This window comes from Felis catus, chromosome B2 (assembly GCF_018350175.1).
Source record: "Felis catus isolate Fca126 chromosome B2, F.catus_Fca126_mat1.0, whole genome shotgun sequence".
NCBI lineage: Eukaryota > Metazoa > Chordata > Mammalia > Carnivora > Felidae > Felis > Felis catus.
This window is the reverse complement of record NC_058372.1, coordinates 135,328,499-135,349,955: the sequence shown is the minus strand read 5'-3', so window position 1 is coordinate 135,349,955 and position 21,457 is coordinate 135,328,499. Positions and strand designations below refer to the sequence as shown.

General features: G+C 44.7%; 1 protein-coding gene across 2 annotated transcripts in view; it reads right to left on the bottom strand.

The window, feature by feature from the left end:
* PLEKHG1 (pleckstrin homology and RhoGEF domain containing G1) overlaps positions 1 to 21,457 on the bottom strand; it is a 235,911-nt gene that overhangs the window by 157,265 nt on the left and 57,189 nt on the right. The window lies entirely within an intron of this gene.

Genomic DNA, 21,457 nt, shown 5'->3' with positions numbered 1-21,457 from the left:
TATGTGTAAGATGATGATGTAATATGTATATTTATATATTAGTTTCCATTAATTATATTACACGGGCCAAGGGAACGATGACTTAAAATTTTTTGTCTTCTCTTACTTCACCTAAATGCTACCACTAGTGAAATACAGCATCGGTTTAATATAGGCTTATAGTTCAAATGAACAGCTAATTAGATCTTTTAAAAGGGTTCGACTTCTAAGACAACCGAACATCCTTAATTTTGATGTTCACATCTCTAAGATCAAACAGTATAAATGCCCTCTGGCTTCCCGCAAGAACTTAAAGGAACAGCAGGGAAAGGAGACGAGGCAGAGGCAATTTCTACAATTTGCATAGTACCGCAAAGCGCCGAGTAACAATTTATTCATGGGGACATCCATGGCACGAGGCTCTCATTTTCTCCATGGTATAGACAGAACCCAGGCTGAGGGAGCCCTTTGCAACACTCATATGGTGAGCTGGGTAAGGGAAATACCAGTATGAAGACTTCTGGTATTACTCTCCCTTTCTGTGACCTGAAAAGTGGTTCCTCGGTAACATCTACGCATCTTTTGCGTGACTTAGAGCAGAACTTCTTTAGCATCAGGGGCCCCCTGGTCTGAGGGATCATTAGCTCTTGACTCCAGCCCAGTGCAAAAGGTTCCTAACTGCTTACCATTTTTTTCCACTCTTACCCAAGAGCTAAATAAAATCAGTCTTCAAAAACTTAAACTGGATTGCACCACTCCCCTGCTTAAAACCTGTCAATATAGTCTCCTTGCACTTAGAATAAAAGCCAAACTCCTTAATGTGGCCTGCAAGCCCCCCACCCTCCCTCCCATCTCACCTCATTGTCCCCCGTCTATTGCTCCCCAGCCTCTCTAGCTTTTATTTTTCATTCTTTCATTCACAGCCCAACTTCAGATGGGCCTTCCCCAATTCCCTCGGCCAACAAAGTCTGTACACGTAGGAGTACCCTGTTTTCTCCATTCGTAGCACTCACCACGATTTGTAATCATACACTGTAATGGTCTTTAAAATCATTTTTCAGGGGCGCCAGGGTGGCTCAGTTGGTTGAGCATCTGACTCTCGGTTTCAGCTCAGGGCATGATCCCAGGGTCATGGGATCGAGCCCCACGTCGGGCTCGATGCTGAGTGTGGAGGCTGTTTAAGATTCTCTCTCTCTCCTTCTGCCCCTCTCCCCCATGCATTCTTTTGCTCTCTCTCTTTCTCTCTAAAATAGATTAAATGAGGGGCGCCTGGGTGGCTCAGTCGGTTGAGCGTCCGACTTCGGCTCAGGTCACGATCTCGCGGTCCGTGAGTTCGAGCCCCGCGTTGGGCTCTGTGCTGACAGCTCAGAGCCTGGAGCCTGCTTTGGATTCTGTGTCTCCCTCTCTCTCTGACCCTCCCCCATTCATGCTCTGTCGCAAAAATAAATAAACATTAAAAAAAATAAAATAAATAAAAATAAAAAAAAATAGATTAAATGAAAAAAAAAATCATCTTCAGCTCCACTAGACTCTAAGCAACCTGGGAGTCCACTTTATCTATAGCACCGACTACAGCACTTGGCATATGAAGCTTTTGGCTGCATGAAAGCTTAAGCAAGTGAAGCGTGAGGGGACTCCTGACCCACCTAGTTCCTCAACAGTGTTGGGCTTTGATGACTTCTTACCTGTAATGGCTCTCCCTTACCCATAACGGCTCTTTAAAGGAGCACTCCTTAGGACGGACAAAAAGGGAGCAACACGAGAGCTCTAACATTACGTCATTTCCCTCAACGAAATGGACCATATGGAGTCAACTACGAATAGGTCTTTTAGCCATGAGTACATATGTGATCCAGGGTGTCCCCATTATTCCTGGGATAATCAAGGGGCCCCAAAGTTTGCCGAATGAACCCAAGGATGCAAAAGCATTTTAAAATAACCCTTAGTTAGCTCTAGGGCTGACGTGTAGGCACAACTCCAGGGGCCTCCGTTCCCAGAGGGGTTTGTGGCCAACCCCTGGTGGACTGTGTAGAGCAGGTCCATGTGGCCATAGGTGGTGGCTGTGCTCAGTTCCTCAGTGTTTTCATTTTGGATTATTCTTCCAGCCCTATGCTTTGCTCCTAGGTTTATTCTTTGTTATGAACCCAACATTTAACGTCTACGTGTCTTTAAAAATACAATTAAATGGATCATATTCCTTATAAAGTCAATGAAATTAAAGTCAGTGAGAGGCTATGAAAAGAGAAATCTGCTTAAGTCAATTTTTTATTAGAAAAACACCCCCAACATTACTGACGTTTGAAAACTGATCCCTCATTGTTTAGTGACTTTGGAAAACAGAAGCACATATGAAAATATTGTATAAAATGTCTTCCTTAAGTATTTTTCTTGAAATTTCCATCAAAATCCACGGGGTTTATGAAGAAAAATAAACATCGATTTCATTGAGGGAGCAGGGATAAAAATTAATAAAGCCACTGCTTTCCTTAAATACAAAAATCCCTTAGTGATCCCAGGAATGGTTTCAAAAGGAAATCAGAAATACATTTTAAGGTCAAAATCTGGGTAAGTACAATGTCAACATGAAGAACACCTTTGGTAAGAACTTGATTGAGCTTAAGAATCATTCTTTACAAGATTCTGTACAGGATTGTTCTCTATGGGATCAATTGTTTCACAGGATTCTGCCAAAAGGACCTAAATAAATAGTTCAAGCAACTCTGACAGCAAGTAAGGCGTTGAAAGTGATTTAGTAAGAATTGACCCCAAAGAGCATCTCACGAGCTTACCTGTTCGCTAAGGAGTTAATTCTCCTCTTACCCAGAAGCCTTATGGGTACAAGCAGAAGTAACTGCTAGGGAGGCATCAAACTAGGTCAGAGAACGTCCTCTGTAAAAGTTCAAATGCCATCTCAGAAGCCTCTTCAATCTCCGTCCACTCAGAGAAAAGTCACCTTTTCTTTCTCTTTGCTCCTACCCCTTCTGTGCAATAAAGACACATCCCAGCTTGCTACAGTCACGAGCCTTGAAGGCTTTTGCTCCCTCCTTTTGAGGGCTAGATCTAAGCCACGGGTCTCCTTTTGTCTCTCCTGAATCCGCAGAGTAGCCGTGCAAATGTTTGAGTTAAAAAAATGAATGTGGGTATTTACAGTGATCTTATTTTAGCTGTCCCACAGAACTAGGTGGGGGAGAAACAAGCCTTGAGAAGAAAGCTTAAGTGAAAATGTTGAAAAATAAATTAGGATTAGCAATTGCTTTGAGTCGTCACTGCCATAAAATAAAAAGATTACTGCCAGATGTATGCAATATATTGGTCCCAATAATTTAGTCTCGTTTTATCTACATGTAAGGTCAAATAAGACATTCCGTTTTGTATTACTGTGTACAAAGTAGAAGGACTGGAAAAACCATGTGTTTTGGACCATCCGAAGACTATATTTCCAGAAACATATCAAAATGTAACTAACTGAAAGAAACAAAAGTTTTTAAGCCTTTACTGTACTCTTCCCCCGCCAGGTAATCAACTTATTTTCATGGGTCCACATAAAGCATTCTGATTTTAAAGTCTTTCATGTGAATATTTCAGGGCAGGGCTGATTAGGAACACTGAACCCCAGCGGACTAGAACACTGAGCTCTCCCTTGGTCATGAGCCAGCAAGACTCCATGGAAACCAGTGAGTCCTGATAGATCAAAGAAGAATCTAACACTTAAGAATTGCCTCCAACAACCCAGTAATAGAAACTATGCTCAATAAGGGTACAATTTCTCAAATGGACCATTACATTTTATTACAGAACTCAAAATATCACCCCAAATCCAGAAATTTACAAAGGGAAATGTTGGCTCCCGAAGAAAAACCTTAATTCTTTCTTTGGAACTAAACTACAGAGAGGGTGAAACATATTTGAGGGAGCCATAGAGAACCCAATCGTCTTGCACTTTGTTTAGAAGGTATTTTGAGGGGCGCCTGGGTGGCGCAGTCGGTTAAGCGTCCGACTTCAGCCAGGTCACGATCTCGCGGTCCGGGAGTTCGAGCCCCGCGTCGGGCTCTGGGCTGATGGCTCAGAGCCTGGAGCCTGTTTCCGATTCTGTGTCTCCCTCTCTCTCTGCCCCTCCCCCGTTCAGGCTCTGTCTCTCTCTGTCCCAAAAATAAATAAATGTTGGGGAAAAAAAAAAAAAGGTATTTTGATTGTTTAATGCTTCCGCGATAATTTTTTTGTTATGTTTTTAGGGAAGTTATGGTAGGGCAGCTAGGGCTTTCTGTCATTTCTTGGCAGGTACAGATGGCAATCTACGTGTTTGGCACGAGGACACAGCAATACGTGGGCACAAGAAGCCTTCTAGTTCACAGACAAGCTCTCACACCCAACAGAATCCAGCTTACAGAAACCAGGCAAGTGGACTTTTAGACTCACTCTTCACTGTCATATTCCTGGAAAGGCCTATTTGCCTACAGGCATTTCAGCCACTTTTGTATATAAGTCAATTTTCTTTTTTTGTTTTTAATTTTTTTGTTTTACATTTATTTATTTTTGAGAGACAGAGAGAGACAGAGCATGAGCAGGGGAGGGGCAGAGAGAGAGGGAGACACAGAATCGGAAGCAGGCTCCAGGCTCTCAGCGTCAGCACAGAGCCCGACGCGGGGCTCGAACCCACAGACCGTGAGATCATGACCTGAGCCAAAGTCGGACGCTCAACCGACTGAGCCACCCAGGTGCCCCTATAAGTCAATTTTCAAATACTTCTGCTCTTTACGTCTCTTTAGACACACATCTCACAAGCAGACGAGAGGTCTTGAAACCTTTTATGCCCACTGATTGACCGAGAAATCTTTTCAAGGGCCAAGTAGCACACAACAACACCAAGATACTATTTTTCCTTGTTATTGTTGGATTTAGTATCACCGCTAGTTCTAAGGGAGGGCCAATTCTGCTTTTCACTGCGCTTCATTGATTTTTGGACTTCTGAGGTCAGTTTCTCTAAAAGTTGCTAAGCAGAAGCGCGGCTGGACAAAAAAATGTTGTATTTGATAATTATAATGCAGGAAAATACTTCTGCTCGATTTATTGAAGCATATTGTTTAGACACATCTGTTGCAAATAGGAAAGACTAGATTGCTATGAACAAGGAAAATTAATTATATAATTAGAGGTTGTCCAATAACTCGACAGAATTACTGGATTCTGTGCTTCAAACTACTCTCTTCCCAGGTACTTTATGATGTGAGATTGTGTGTAACAAACAGAAGCCCATTCTACGCAAACCTCATAATGCTGTCTCTTACAAGTTTGCTGAAAACACAGACTGAATTGAACAGATAATATAAGCAAGCAGCCTTCTTAGAGTTGATCCACAGCCAGAGACTAAGTACCCATAAGGTCATGTGTGGAAATTCTTTTAAAGAAGTCTAGGGGGAGGGGCGCCTGGGTGGCTCAGTCGGTTGAGTGTCCGACTTCGGCTCAGGTCATGATCTCGCGGTTTGGGAGTTCACGCCCTGCGTCGGGCTCTGTGCTGACATCTCAGCCTGGAGCCTGCTTCGGATTCTGTGTCTCCCCCTCTCTCTGCCCCTCCCCCACTCATACTCTGTCTCTCTCTTCTTCAAAAATAAATAAATATTAAAAAAAAAATTTTTTTTTTTAAAGAAGTCTAGGGGAGTCTGGTGGCTGTCAGCTAAGCCTCTGACTCTTGATCTGGGCACAGATCATGATCTCACAGTTCATGAGATCGAGCCCCGTGTCAGGCTCTGTGCTGACGGTGTGGAGCCTGCTTGGGATTCTCTCTCTCCCCTCTCTCTCTGCCTCTTCCCCACTTGCACTCACACACTCTCTCTCTCAAAAATAAATAAGTGAACATTAACAAATAAAGAAGTCATGTCTACAGCAATACAGTATTTTAAAAGGCTAGTGATCAAGTATTTAGGGATCTGAGAAACTTGAAATCTTAATAATTAGGTAACCGAAGGTAATATAAACCCAGTCTTAAGATACGTTTAAATAGGCCCAATTCTGGGGCGCCTGGGTGGCGCAGTCGGTTAAGCGTCCGACTTCAGCCAGGTCACGATCTCGCAGTCCGTGAGTTCGAGCCCCGTGTCAGGCTCTGGGCTGATGGCTCAGAGCCTGGAGCCTGTTTCCGATTCTGTGTCTCCCTCTCTCTGCCCCTCCCCCGTTCATGCTCTGTCTCTCTCTGTCTCAAAAATAAATAAATGTTGAAAAAAAATAAATAAAAATATAAAAAAAAATAAATAAATAGGCCCAATTTTCACATTGGAAGATTTGAATGGCTTGCATCCCCAGCTGCAGACTAATTTAGCAAATCAGTTTTTGAAAATCCACCTTTCTTATTGTTCATTAGTGTAAAATATGTGTGTATATATGTACATGTGCGTATATGTGTAAATATATACACAACATGCACAGACCCACTGCGAAGAAAATAAAGAGTCTTATAAATGCATTTGGTCTGACGGCAACCATGCCGAGCTGGAAGACAGGATATCTTGATTCCAGTTCCGTCTCTGGCGCAAGTGTTCTGGGCACATTTGGGGGCATCACCACGTCTCTCTGGGCCCCGATTTTCTCATAAGTAACAGGACGTATTTACAACTAAAATTACTACCCCGTGTGGCCGAAGCGAGCACAGAGATGGGCAGAGACACACAAGGCTCACTGGTTATCTGGAAAGTACAATTCTGCTCCACGCAGAGAAGAAAGATGTTTCATGAATGGGGCAAGATGACAGACAGACTCAGGTTAGCAGAGGGGTACGGGCTGGGAAAGAAACCAGAGATACAGCTGGACAGAATCAGACCACAGATGCCCTTGAAGGGGGAGCCGGTAGTATATTGTGGGGACCCCGCTTGTTGAGAGGAAGGCCAAGTCTACACTGTTCCTCAACCCTCTTCTCTGGGCAACATTCCAATCTGAGTATACGGGCTGACTTCAGACAGCCACAACTCCATCCAGCTGCTGAAAGGGGAACATCTGACCCTTGTAACACCTTTTGTCCACATTGTATTTGTATAACTTGCTTCTTTTACCCAGAGAGCTGCCAGGGTGAAGGAAGACGCAGAAGAGATCATAGTCTCTGTTCAATGTTTTGTTGTTGCTGTTGCCGTTGCTTTCGACAAGGAGTTTTTGCTCAAACAAGGGGCATTTCCAACGTGGAAAGAAGGGAAGGAAACACCAGATCATCGTCAGGACACCATTTCCACTTAAGAGGTGGAAGTGAGGCCCCATTAGAGCAGACAGGCGCACTGAGGCCGAGTTTGTTTGCTTGTTTGTGTACTGTTTTAAAATTAAAGCTCATTTATTTATTTTTGAGAGAGAGCGAGCCAGCTGGGGAGGGGCAGAGGGAGAGAGAGAATGCCAAGCAGGCTCCACATGGACAGCGCAGAGCCCCATGAGGCGTTCGAACTCATGAAACTATGAGATCGTGACCTGAGCTGAAGTCAAGAGTCGGACCCCTAACTGACTGAGCCACCCAGGCATCCTGAGGCTGAGTTTATAGATTACAAATTTCTTTGGTCTTAACTGGACTAATACCTGAGCTCCAGAGTGGGGGGGCCCCCCATGCTACCTTCACCAATGTTCCTAGATTGACAAACCTTAAGGAATGAAGAAACAAATGCCAGAAGCAGCTGGGGGGGGGGGGGGTTACTATCTGTTTTATAGCTGAGAGAAACAGAGGCCTTTCCCTAGCGGTCCGTGCTGGTACCCGTAAGGAACTGAGTAACACGATCCCGCAGGAAGAAAGCCCTGTGCCGAGCCTTGACATTAATTATTAAATTAAATCATTAAAGCCTTGACACAAGCAGGATAAAAAGTTCCATTTTCCCCACCAAAACTTTCTCTTCCGATGACATAATGTTGTTGGAGAAGGAGGACAACACAGGATAGTGACACCAACGACTGCACTTTATTTAAGTAACTTGCAACCTACAAACAGATTGAGTTCTAAAGCACTCTGAGCCCAGACTTAACGTCTGGGGACTAGAACACATCTTCCTACAGACATGGCATTGGGATAAGGGATGAGGAGGTAATGAAATTGACTACGTTGGTCTATTTAACCCGGGCCCTAAGTAACACATGGAACCTGCCTGTCTGATCACAACCTACTTCTACCCAGCTGTCCAAGCCAGAAGCCTAGAAGCCACTCCCAGCAGCTCAGTTATTGGTCTACTGTCCTCAGGCGCCATGGGCCCTAAGGTCTACGTCCGAGTTCTAAAGATAGAGGAACGCAGAGCAGACGGTGTTTTCTAACAGAATACTTTTCACTTAAAATTCCATGAGACGTTAGCGACGTCTCCAGCTCTGCAGAGAGTATAGTCTGACTCTGGCACATGCTCCAAAAACCAAGCACCAATTGGCCCAGGGTGGGTTCTGTGCATGAGTGATTCTGGATAGCATGGTAGGCTGGATGGCTGCCACCTTCCGGTCATGGAGACTCAGCAACTTAAGGCCACAAGATGAAGACAACACCCCAGTTGTTCATAATCTGAGACGTGGTCCCCTTTCTCCAAGGTGCCAAGAAATAACTTGAGGAACTTTCTAGAACACTGGACAGTCTGCAAGGGGATAAGAGCCAGGAGTTGACAGATTATATTCAGAACTAAGTTTTATTTAGAAAATAAAAATGCAACAACAACCTCACTTCCGTGGGCACTGTAGATTGTTCACCCAACACCTATTCTCTACCTCTCCCTTCCCAACAAGCCCTTGTTTCGTTGAGGTGTCCACCTCTTCATCTCTTCTACTCACAGTCATGTGGTAAGGGTGCAGCTGATCCCATCCCCAACTGTATTGGTGGATCCTGGTTAATCTAAGCCAATCAGTTCATGGCATTCTTGGTGCGGTTATTCCTCTCCGTGATGTAAGAGACCATTGGATTGGAAGAAGGGACTTGTATTCCCTCTCTTTCTCCTGGTGCAGATGGACAAAGGAATCTGTGAAACCCTTTGTGTCTGGCAGCCATTTTGTGATCATGTACGAGAATCTGCCGGAGAAAGAAGCCAAGAAAGATGGGGGCAAACTGAATTATCAGTGGTGTTCCTAAGAGTCAATGAACCCTAAAGGACATATTCCTTCCACAGATTAGTAATTAATTTCTTTTTGTTTCAACAGATTTGAACTAGAGTCTTTCTTACAGTTGAAAACATTCTATCTGAAAAAGTAAAAACCCAGGGCAGGGAAAAACCCAATGAAACTAGCAAAGTAGGGAAAGCAGAAGCCTTGGGGATGGGGTTGTGGGAGATAAAAAATGTAATAACTGTGCATGTGCTTTGAATGTTAGGAAAGAAAGTGCCTTACGTATCTCTAGCGTTTTCTTCCTGAACATACACTGATCTGCTAAAATAAAAATTCCTGAGAATATAAGTCTTCAATTTGCTATAAATCTAAGATACAAAATGCTTGCCCTTTTCTCTAAATGGTTCACTTGGGAAACACATTTTCCTGACTCAAGATACCATATTATTTAATCCGTTTACTCAACAACTGCTCAGTATACAAGAGTGAGCAAAAGTAAATAATTGGCCTTTCAGGCTAAACCTGGTGGCGGGAGAGAGAATTAATCCTCTCTCTGCAATATAAATGCAAACATTTGATGTTTAAATTGGTACTCCCAAAGCCCGGATGATTTGTTTAATCGTAAGTCTGAATGAACTGCCGAGAAGTAGTTGGAAATAATTAGAAGAGAAAGTTTTCTTGGCTGTCTTTCAAGATGGTCAGAAGGAACGATCATGGAGGAAGAAAAATAAATTACAGTGTTCAATATCTCACAGGAGGTCAGCTGGTCATGTCAACGAACCTTCTTACCATCTGTTCTCTGTACTCTTAAGTGACCCCATGAGCATCATAATCATTTCATAAGTGTTTAAAGTTTCTCAGATAGGAAAGCTCATGTTCATTAAAAAAGCACATGGAAAGCTTTGAAATTTTATTTTGTGTCTAAGAAATACATAGCTGGGACAGGTCTCTGGGTACACAAGGTAGCAGAACAGTTCACTGAGTTCCAAAGGGAAGAAGCCTTACATCCCCCAAGAGAATCCAGGGTTTTCCTATTCTGTTCCCAGGCTCACTCAACTGTACATGTACAGGCAGAACCAATTTAAAAAGGGAGCATGTTCCAAAAGACTCCCGGTACATGGTTGTTTATTTCTACAGGAAAATGTGTTCCAGGTCCTAATGGTATATATGGTTCCCAGCCATATAAAAAGCCACATAAAAGCTTTTTAACACACAGTAATCCTCAAGGTGGGCTCCAGCTGTAGGTTATCAGTGTCTTTCTGGAACAACATGTCTCAGATGCCAGGGGGGTGGGTAACCCTAACTGGGAAGATACGGAGTTGAAGGGGGGGGAAGGCAAAGACGTCCTTATCCTCTCCTCTTCTCCTTCAACCTCGCATTACCCACGACTAGCAAATGCTCACTGTGGGACACGCGGTCACAATGCGTATATTTCTCATTTCTCCTTTCGCGATATGTACATATCGTGCACATGTTGTTTGAGCCCCCATGAGGCTCGGTCACCATCCCCACCATCTCTTCACTCCCCCCTCGGCATAGGAGGTGCTATTTTATTGCTTATCCCAACGCATTCCACCTAAGCCCTTGCTACAAAAGAAATGAGAACGCCTAGGTCTTAGAGTTTCCAAATTTTAACTGGGATAAGATGTAAAAGCATAAAACTTTAAAGTGTGATACACTGTGTTCCTATTATTGCCCTGATGTGTCCCTGAAGCTCCACGGTTTCATTCTTACACACGATTACTTATGTCTTTATGACTATAGTTTAATAGCTCGTGTGCGAATCTCTAAAGTCCGATATCAAGATGCATGACCTAATACAAGACGTGGGTGTCACATTCTCTAGTTGTGAGAAGTTCTCCAGGAGGTGAGGTTCGCCTACAAATACCAGACTTTCAATTGTTTGTGGGAACAGTGGGGAAAGAATGTAGGTAACAGGACCCCACCCTCCAAATGGCCCTAATGTAGGCACAAGATTGCATTTCGGGACCAGTATGGGTTCAGTAGGCTCTGTCTGCTTGAGGACTCCTCATGCGTGGTTTTATGTCTAATGAGGAAAAAATACACCCCAAAGTATTTTTCAAATGAACTGTTGGAAAATCACCCTGGCTTGAATCGAAGATGGCTTGCACATGACCTATGCTGTGTATATACCTAATTTTACTGCCCGAACCCTCATCAGTTCCCAGTCCTTCCCGACAGACCGCCAGTCACGAATGTTCAAGTGCTCTTGAGAAATTTTGGAGGGGTTTTTCGAGAGGGCATTTTGCGAAGAGAGAGATCTTGCTAGATCCCAGGGGTGGTGTGGGCAAGCCGGCCTTGGCCTCTACATCCTCTGAGGCTTTTTCCAGCTAGCATCGCCTCACAGGCAGACGTCGAGGCCGAGGGCACAGAGAAGGAGACTCGCTCACCAAGCCGGGCATGTGATGGGATGACACGTCTCGACAGCTGGGGGAAGTGGCTTAACCCCTCACCCCCTTCCTCAGCCCCAAGAAAGCACAAGGCCCTCTTCCCGGAATGGGGATTCCTTCTTCAAAGGATCTCACGCAGTTCAATTTTACCACTTTTTAGATCCAGCGGACCAAGGAGACTTCCTTTGCCCCAAGTAAATATTTCCACAAATAACTTCTTCTACGTAGGCCACAGATTGCTCAGATTGGTCATATATATTTTTTTGTCTTTGTGCAAGACTTCAGGATGAAACACACACCTTGCCTGCAAGTTGCTTCAAATGATGTTTCTTTCAACAATCCTTACGTTGTCTAGAGAGGGGCTCCGATCCTCCAGTTAAAATGAGAGATAAAGTGTGGAGTTTTAAGACTCTGCTGTAAATAAAGAGTGGTTAAGTAAAGCTAATAACGAACCAAGCGTGCCTTCAGCTTAAAAGGGCCGCTACATTTTCATCTCTAAGACTATTCCTCAGGCATAAAGAACAGGGTCGTCCTCTCCAGCAGACTCTCCCGAGGGAAAACCTCGTTGGGGGAGGGGAGAAAAAGTGATGGGACTGAAGAGGCAAAGGAGAAAAGTGGAGGGCTGCACGAGAAAAAAAAAAAAAATTAAGCCTGGAAAATAATAGTTACGAGGAAAATCAGAATACTTCCTAATCTGGAGTTATCCCAAGAAAAACAAATGACCGCATACACATCCATGTTTTAAGGGTTTGATAGACAGTTTTAGGGGCACCTGGGTGGCTCAGTCTGTCGGGTGTCCGACTTCGGCTCAGGTCTGCTCTCACCATTTGTGGGTTCGAGCCCCGCCTCGGGCTCTGTGCTGACAGCTCGGAGCCTGAAACCTGTTGCAGATTCTGTGTGTGTCTCTCTTTCTGCCCCTCCCTTGCTCGTTCTCTGTCTCTCTCTGTCTCTCAAAAACAAACATTACAAATTTTTTTAAAAAGAAATATTGGATAATAAAATGTCTTGGAATTTTAAAATTTACTCTGCAATAGTCTTCACACTCAGAACTAGGGACAAAGAAATTTGGGCTAATCATGTACGACAGAGGCACCTACCTGGGTGTAAATATCTCTATATTTCAAACCAATTCAGCGTATTGATTTCTTATGAATGAATGTGAAATTTCTTAATCACGTATCAAAAAAGTTTGTGAATAGTTATGTATCAGGCACCAGCCTAGATACGATGCGTAAGACCTAGTTCAGCCTTTGAATTACCTCAGTCCATTAGAGCAGGAATTAACAGCTCTCGAGAAGGCATCTCAAGACGCATTTTTAAGATCGCAAGGCAGCGTCACATAATTAAAATTGCTAAATGCATTGTTCGCAGTCTAACTGATACCGCAGCTTTGAGGAGCAGGCAGATAAAATCAGTTCAGAGTAATTTAAACAGGAGGAGGAATTTGAACTGAGTTTAAAAGGGGAGATAAGGTCCAGATAATAGTGTTACTGCTACTACCCTCCAGCTCCGTTTGAGAGCCTGCCAGGGGCCAGGCTCTCACTACAGTTGGCACTGAACACGCACTCTCTAGACTCACAGTTAAACTGAAGTGAGTTTACGGCCGTGATTTCACAGATGAAATTGGCAAAACACTTGCCCGAGGTCCCAGGGAAGAGAGGAGGAGAGATACGCACCCAGGTCACGCTGACCCCAGAGCCCCCTGTGTTTCTTACAGACCAACTCCAAGGAATGGAGAGGGTTCTGAGTGGTACAAAACACAGTTTTCTGGAAGAGTTGACTTAAAGATGACATGTTTAGAAAGGTCAGATTTTACAGAGCAAGCAACACATCATTGTGAATGTTAGACCAGACACCCGACATAATTAACCCAAGACGTTGCGCAGACCAGGCTGGTGGGCAGAAGCAGCAGGAGGTTTGCAAGTTCAGAAAAACGAGAGAAAGAGAATCTGGTCCTTCCGCCCCAAGGTGGCAACACAGGCTCGCAGTATAGCCAGGCTTTGGGTGGCATTTCACATGTCACAGAAGCAAAGAAGATATTAGACTTGGGGTTGTACCCAGGTGTTTATACCTGTCCTATTTCAAAAATTGCTAATTTGGGGGTGCCTTGGTGGCTAAGTCGGTTAAGCGTCCAACTTTGGCTCAGGTCATGATCTCCCGGTCCGTGAGTTCAAGCCCCGCGTCGGGCTCTGTGCTGACAGCTCAGAGCCTGGAGCCTGCTTCGGATTCTGTGTCTCCTTCTCTCTCTGCCCCTCCCCTGCTCATGCTCTGTCTCTGTCTGTCCATAATAAATAAACGTTAAAAAAATTTTTTTTTTAATTACTAATTTTGTGACTTTGGCAATGACTTAAATTTCTGAGAGTTTCAGTGTCCTAACATGGGAAGTTCAATTCATGATAATAACTGCACAAAGCTAAAAGAATTAAGTGAGAAAAAGTATAGACAGCTGACCCTTGAACAACGTGAGGGTCAGTGCCCTTAACCCGCCCCCGATGCAGCTGAAAATTGGTATGCAACTTTTGACTCCCCTCAAAACTTAGCTACCAGTAGCCTACTGTTGACCAGAAGACTTACTGATAACATAAGCAGTCGATTAACATATATTGTATACATGTATTATATACTGTAGTCTTACAATAAAATCTTCTTCAGGCTCTTTAATGCGGTCGAATTGTGGGGGCATGGGTTCCAGGGTACATGAGTCGCCAAAAAAGCACCCCCCCCCAAAAGCGCACCCTCTTCTTACAATAAAGTAAGCTAGAGGAAAGAAAATCTTACTAAGGAAATCATAAGGCAAATACATTTACAGGGCTGTACTGTATTTAGTGAAAAAAATCCATGTGGACGTGGGCCCGTGCAGTTCAAACCTGTGTGGTTCAAGGGCTAAATGTAGTGCCCAGTGTGTGATAAATACTCAAGTGATCAGCGTTTCCCTTTATGAAGGGCCGTGGAAACGGAAAAGAAGGATGAAACAGAGGGTGAGGAAAATTTAGTGAGATCTGGTGACAAATTAGGTATTGGGGGACGGGCAGGGGGCGGGGAGGAGGGAAAGAAATGTCAAACGTGCACTTAAAATGAGAAGCACGCGGGGCGCCTGGGTGGCTCAGTCGGTTTGAGCGTCCGACTTCGGCTCAGGTCACGATCTCGCGGTCCGCGAGTTCGAGCCCCGCGTCGGGTTCTGGGCTGATGGCTCGGAGCCTGGAGCCTGCTTCCGATTCTGTGTCTCCTTCTCTCTCTGCCCCTCCCCCGTTCATGCTCTGTCTCTCTCTGTCCCAAAAATAAATAAACGTTAAAAAAAAATTTTTAAAAATGAGAAGCACGCACAAAAATATCTTCATCTCCTCAAATAGGATTTAGAAGTTGGAGGAATAAGTGACCTTGGAGGTGACTGGGAGCTCCCCAACTGGAAACACCCAGGAAAGAGAGTCAGTGCTGAGGCAGAGGGCTTAGAAATAAAAGGGAAAACAGAGAAACACGATTTGTCGGTCTTCTGGCTAAGAGCCTGGTGGCTCCAATATTCCATCTACGAGGACCTGTGAAATTGGTCCACTCTGTTTTCCTCTGAATGACCACGCTCTAGAAATCAAAGGAATATATACGAAGTTACAACATTTTAAGAAGCCAGACTCCACTTTTTTTCTTTTTTTAAGACGAAGAATATTAAAAGAAAATACTCTACTTAATGCAGGACTTAAGATCAATTGCAACTCTGTGTCTTTCAATTTTAAAACACAATGATTGCTTTAATGCCCAACTTAACTTTAAAAAGTCTTTATCACGAATGTAATCTTCCTCCAGAACAGGCTTCCCTTATGGCCCAGAACAGCCATGACGGTGTCGGGCAATAAAACACACACTTCTAACAGCAGGCGGACCTTGGAAAATGCAATTGAAATCGAGATGCCTGGGGTCTGGAACGGGAAGAAAGGGGCCGAGGCAGAGGTGATGGCGAGAGCAGCATTATGCAGTCCGCGTGAACACAGGCCTTGATGACTGCCGGCCATGGTGCATAATTCTGACTTCTTACGCCTGGTGAGTCTGGTCCAGGGCCTCTACAAGTGTCTCAAATATTAAAACTAGTTGTCTGTTCCAGACACTGGATTCAGTATCTACAGCTGTTGAAAGCAGATGTGGCACCACTGGGCACATCTGGTTCTTCTGACATTTTAGGTGACAGCTTTTCCGTGCCCGTTAGATGTTCCCCGGGGAAGCCCCTGGTGGGCCCATCCTAGGTAGATTTTCAGCTGCAGATGTTCAGAGCATGAAACCTCCAATAATCCTGCGTGACCCCCATCCTTCATGGGGATATGATACTCCATCTGGTTTCTAAAATACAACAATGACCTGCACCTCGCTGTATGATAAGTGAACAACTTGTGAACCTTAATGTATCTAAAGCATAGCTTTGAAACACAGAAAGGAAACGCTGACAGAATTAAAAGGAAACACTGACAATTCACTAACACAGTGAGAGCTCTAAAACAGCCCTCAGAACCTGACAGGGAAAAAAAGTGGGAAAAAAGTAAGGAGACTGATGATGTGAATAACAAATAGTTTTGACTTAACCGATAACTTCATACTCAACCAACAAAAAAGAAGCATCATTTTCAAAGACAGAGAACATACCAAAGTGAACAACTTAAAAAAAATTTTTTTTATCGTTTATTTATTTTTGAGAGAGGCAGAGACAGAATGCGAGTGGGTTAGGGGCAGAGAGAGAGGGAGACACAGAATCTGAAGCAGGCTCCAGGCTCTGAGCTGTCAGCACAGAGCCCGACGCGGGGCTTGAACTCATGAGCTGTGCGATCACGACCTGAGCCGAAGTCGGACGCTCAACTGACTGAGCCCCCCAGAAGTGAACAATTTATACGGGAAGTACATCTCTTCAGATCACATTTCTAAGCTTTTCGGTAAAATACCTTTCTGATGCCACTCTTTATCACATACTGCTTCACAGAACGGTTATTTGTTAGGTGTGTCTTACAACTTCTCCAAGGGCAGAAGCCTTTTCTTCTCGCCTTGGTTCACAATGCGGGGTGCTTTGTACTTCACGTTTCATACAAAGTACGCCCTCACTTATGAAACGATCCTGAAACAGATCACCTTTAACAATGTATCAATTACGACTCGGGCTAAGGAATTTTAGGCCACTTCCAGGACATGTGCTCACATAAGGAGCCCATCGGAATCTATCACATGTTACTAGACTGGACGTAGGTTAATAGTGAAAGATCTAAGGCAACCTTCTCCCACATTAGAATTTCAGATGACCGGACATCATCTTTGCCGATCCTTGAGCCAGTGGCTTAGCTAAATGCTTTCAAGGTGCTCCACAAGTTTCAGACACGGAACCTTCGGGTCGCTCTGAGGGGAACGCCGAAGGTGAGGGATCTCTAATGAGCAGACGCGAGGCCTGGCCCCCTTACCGGGTATGGAGATGGGGCGCCCCGAGCTGGCGTGCAGGGCTTTGTGGTCCAGAAGCGTCCGCTCTCCAAGCTCCTCCTACGGGGACGGGTCACAATTCTGGCTTCAGTTGTTTCTCTATTTCTTTCTACAAGCCATTTCTATGTTTGTGTTCCCACACTTGGCCTTGCGTCTGTATTCGCCAAACTACCTTCCACAGAACAACACGGTTAACAGGTTAAAAAAAAAAAAAAACCCTATAAGGCCGGGCCGGGTGGAGGCTGCGGGGAGACGGTCCATGGTCAAGTTTGAGGAAGCCTGCCCATAGCACCTCCTTGAAGACATGGAACTTAGAGCAGCGTGGTAAAGGCTCTGTAGAAAGAGGAACTCATCAACCTTGCTCAAACCCCAGCTATTTCACCGTGAAGCCCCCCACCCCCACCCCCTCCTTGTTTTTGACGGAAACCTATTGCCATCATTCCACAAAATTGAGGTCATACTGTCCTGAGAATCCCCTAATGCTCCATGCCAGGAACAGCAACCAGTTCCTCATTCCAGAGGTCACCCTTTCATGAGAAAACAGGACTTTTTTTTTAAAACTAATATCGTTTTTTTTTTTTTCTCAAGAATAGCTGGGGACCCTGTCATACCTTTCCCTAATGACACAGATCTGCAGCGAGAAAGTCTTCCCTCTCCACTCTCTCCTCACCCCTTAATCTCTACCCCAGCTTAAGCTATGCAAACATCCGGCGATACTTTCAAAAAATATTTTGAAATTTTTGATCGTGGCAAAATACACATAACCTAAAATTTGCCATCTTAGCCATTTTTAAGTGTATAGTCCCATCGTGTGGGGCACATTTCACGTCGTCGGTGCAGCCGATCTCAACAACTCCTTAATAGGAGATACTTTTTTTTTTTTTTAATGTTTATTTTATTTTTGAGAGAGACAGAGTGTGAGCAGGGGAAGGGCAGAGAGAGAGGGAGACACAGAATCTGAAGCAGGCTCCAGGCTCCGAGCTGTCAGCACAGAGCCCGATGCAGGGCTCGAACCCATGAACCGCGAGATCGTGACCTGAGCCAAAGTCAGACACTCAACAGACTGAGTCACCCAGGTGCCCCAATAGGAGATACTTTTTTTTTTTTAGCTTTATTTATTTATTTTTGAGACAGAGAGAGACAGAGCATGAATGGGGGAGGGGCAGAGAGAGAGGGAGACACAGAATCGGAAGGAGGCTCCAGGCTCTGAGCCATCAGCCCAGACCCCGACGCGGGGCTCAAACTCACGGACCGTGAGATCGTGACCCGAGCTGAAGTCAGATGCTTAACCGACTGAGCCACCCAGGCACCCCAGGAGATACTTTTTAATGGAGGAGAGATGCCCAATGCTTGGGCAGAGTCAAACCTGTACATCTTTCTGAGTGCTGTAATTTTGTGCTATGTTTTTGTAACCACTATATTTAGCTGTAACACCTTTAATCTTTGATGACACACTAAAAAAATCATTTTTATGACACCGCACGTCAAGAGATACCCAGGGGATTTTGCAGTGGGCGAAGCAGAAGGAAGCATCTCGATGACTTTTTAAAGATCCCATCCTGCGTGAAGCCCTGTCCTCCAGCACTGGGCCAAGAGTTCCGCTGGATGGTTATATGATTAGCGGTATGTAGGTCAATACAACAAGTTATTTATTCGCAGTGCGAATCATTTACACTGCAGCCACTGATGAGCCTTCTATTAGCTGCCATCCAACAAATCTATCAGCCTGAGTAACACTCTTACAGGGCCTTGGGAACACAGTGGCGAGGACACCCGCAGGACACGGAAGGACTAAACAGCTGATCCCTCCCCGAGCATGCCTGCATTGTACTGTTTGTAAGTCCTGGGGGTAATAAGCCTCAATATTCAATCCCACAAAACCCTCAGCTCCAGGACTGTACCCTTTGGACGTACCACAGAAGCAGGTGGTGACCTGGGTTCAATGCGTGTGCATCATGCACCTGCTCACGTAAGGGCAGTAAGAGTCATCGTGTGGGGACGGGAGACACGAGGGATGTCTACCCTCCAGAGAAGAGCGCGACCCCCCTGCAGGCCCCTCAGGAGCCATCACGGCAGCGCTTAGTGATGGCACATCTGGCACAGGAGACACACCACGTCTAGTCTTCAGGATCTTCGCTAGAAACCGCCCCACTATCCTGCACCCCCACTTGACCTCAGAAGGGGCTCGGAAACTGCTAGCACGAGCAGTAAAGGTCAGGACACTCAAGCACCCCGGCGCCTGGTGCAGGCGTTAGAATATATTTAGTTGGCATCTTTCTGCTCTTTGGGCAGCTCCATACTGTGCACTCCTAACGGCAGCTCTGTCCTAACATACCTTCATCAGAGGGCGGGTGGGACCCTGGACAAGAACACAACGAGAATAAAATGCAGGGGCAAGTTTGTTCAGGAAAAAAAAAATTACGGGGGCGCCTGGAAGGCTCAATCGGTTAAGCATCCGACTCTTGATTTCGATTCAGATCGTGATCTTGCAGTGCACGGGTTCAAGCCCCACATCAAGCTCTGTGCTTGCGATTCTCTCTCTCTGCACCTCCCCTGCTTGTTCTCTCTCTCTCTCTCTCAAAATAAATAAATAAACATTCAAATCTTAAAAAAAAAAGAAAGAAAATGTACACGTGGGTGTGTGTAATGCATATATTTGGGGGGGCTGCTTTAAAATGCAGTCTTGAAGCTGAATCTCTCTCTCTCTCTCTTACACACACGCGCACACTCATGGCATGTGGACAGAAAAATAATGCATTCCAGTTCTCCTCAACAAACCATGCGAAATAGGGCCACGCTCCTCTGACTTTTCAGTAAACCAGGACCACCTCACCAAGTGCTATTAATTAAAGTCAGGTGATTCTGTTTACACCTCTAGATTTATGTTTCCAATAGCTGGGGCGAGGGGCACCTTTCCCTAGAATTCTCTTGCTTTCCTGACTTCATCTGATTAAGTGGTACCCCCCCTCTACACTGGCTTGCTCATGTAGAGAGGACAGCTCTTCTGTAGTTGGCCGGTAACAGTCTGGTAGATGACAATTTTATATTAACGTGCAATGTCCATTTTTGTGTGTGCATGCCCGGATGCTTGCCGGTTTAAGGAGGAGAGGGCTAGCAGTCCGCTTACACGCCCAAAGCAATTTCAGAATACGGTTTTTCTAAAGGAGGACGTTAGCCCATTCATTCTTTGGGCAAATATTTGAGCTTCTTTTTTACGTCTGGCTTTTTCTCGAACAAAATAGCAACGAACAAAAGAGACAAAGATCCTTGCTCTGAGGTAGTTTATCTTTGAGCGAGTTGCCTATTTTGAAAAAAAAAGTTCTCCAGACATGCAATGCGCTTACTTTAAGATCAACAAGTGACTTTCAGGAGGTATTCTAGACACAACGTATATAGTCAGTACCGGTGAAGACTAACAGAATTATTTTCTCTAAAACCAGATCCGGGCTTCAGACACAAACAAACCCAGATCCGTCATGGCCATTGAGAACGGTGTGCACCTGGTAACAGACATGAGCGGCTACGGAAGGAGGAAAATTCTAGACTCCCGTGGCAGCAAGGGGGCCAGCTGAGCCACCGGGCTCGGGAACACACACCCCTTGGGCAAAACGCTTGTCCGACACAGACCACGGCTTCCGGAGTCAAGTCTTGCTTTCCCTTTCCTTATTTTTCTGTATCATATTATAAAGCTAACAGGGTATCGGTGGGTCTCTCGAGGGAAAAATATGGATTTTATTCCAGAGAAACAGCACCGATAGTCACAGCTCCTGAGCCTAACAACACATTACTTTTCTCTGCAGCGAGAACCGTGTCCCTCGCTGATGAGCAGATGAGTCCGCGGACTCATTCACAGAGAAGACGATCATTTCTAAAACAGAAATAATTACTTCTCTCCCAAAAAAGAAAGAACAATGCATTCGAGTGACGGGGTCTCACATACGCAGAGGGCGCCTGACGGTGACTCAGACTTCTGTGGGCACTCTGGCCCCTTCCTCCATAAGAAATGCCAAAAGTTACACTTTACAACTGCGTTGTTACAAAGAAAAACGTCATCCAACCCAAGCTTCATTATCCTCTATTCACCATTGCATTCACTTATCTCCTGCTTTGAAAAAGAAATTAAAATGAAAACATTTTCACGGGCCTTTAAAAGGATCAGGGATCCTAAGAAATAAGTCAGCTCTGGACTACCGACTCTTGATTTTTAAACTCTTCAGCGTCCCACCGTAAGTTAGGCAAAGGAACTTCTGGGACTTTGTGGCCAGCAATGAAGGTCGGCGGCAAGAAAACCATTGTTTTTACCGGTTAACAAAACACTGATGAATTCTGAACTCTGACACAGCAAAGTCATCTTGACTCCATTAAAATACCATTTGTCTTTGTAATCACTTTGAGTACTTCAAGAAGAATAATGCAGTGTATCAAATATTTATGATTCCAATAAAGCATTCTTATTTTGCTAGTTAAAGGCAACAAAACTCTAACCCGGGGCTGCATTTACGCTTTTAATTTTGTCTTTTATTTGACTGTTTGGTTAAAAAAAAAAAAGAGAAGAAAGAAAGAGGCCTGACGTAACACTGAAAGTCTAAACTGATGAG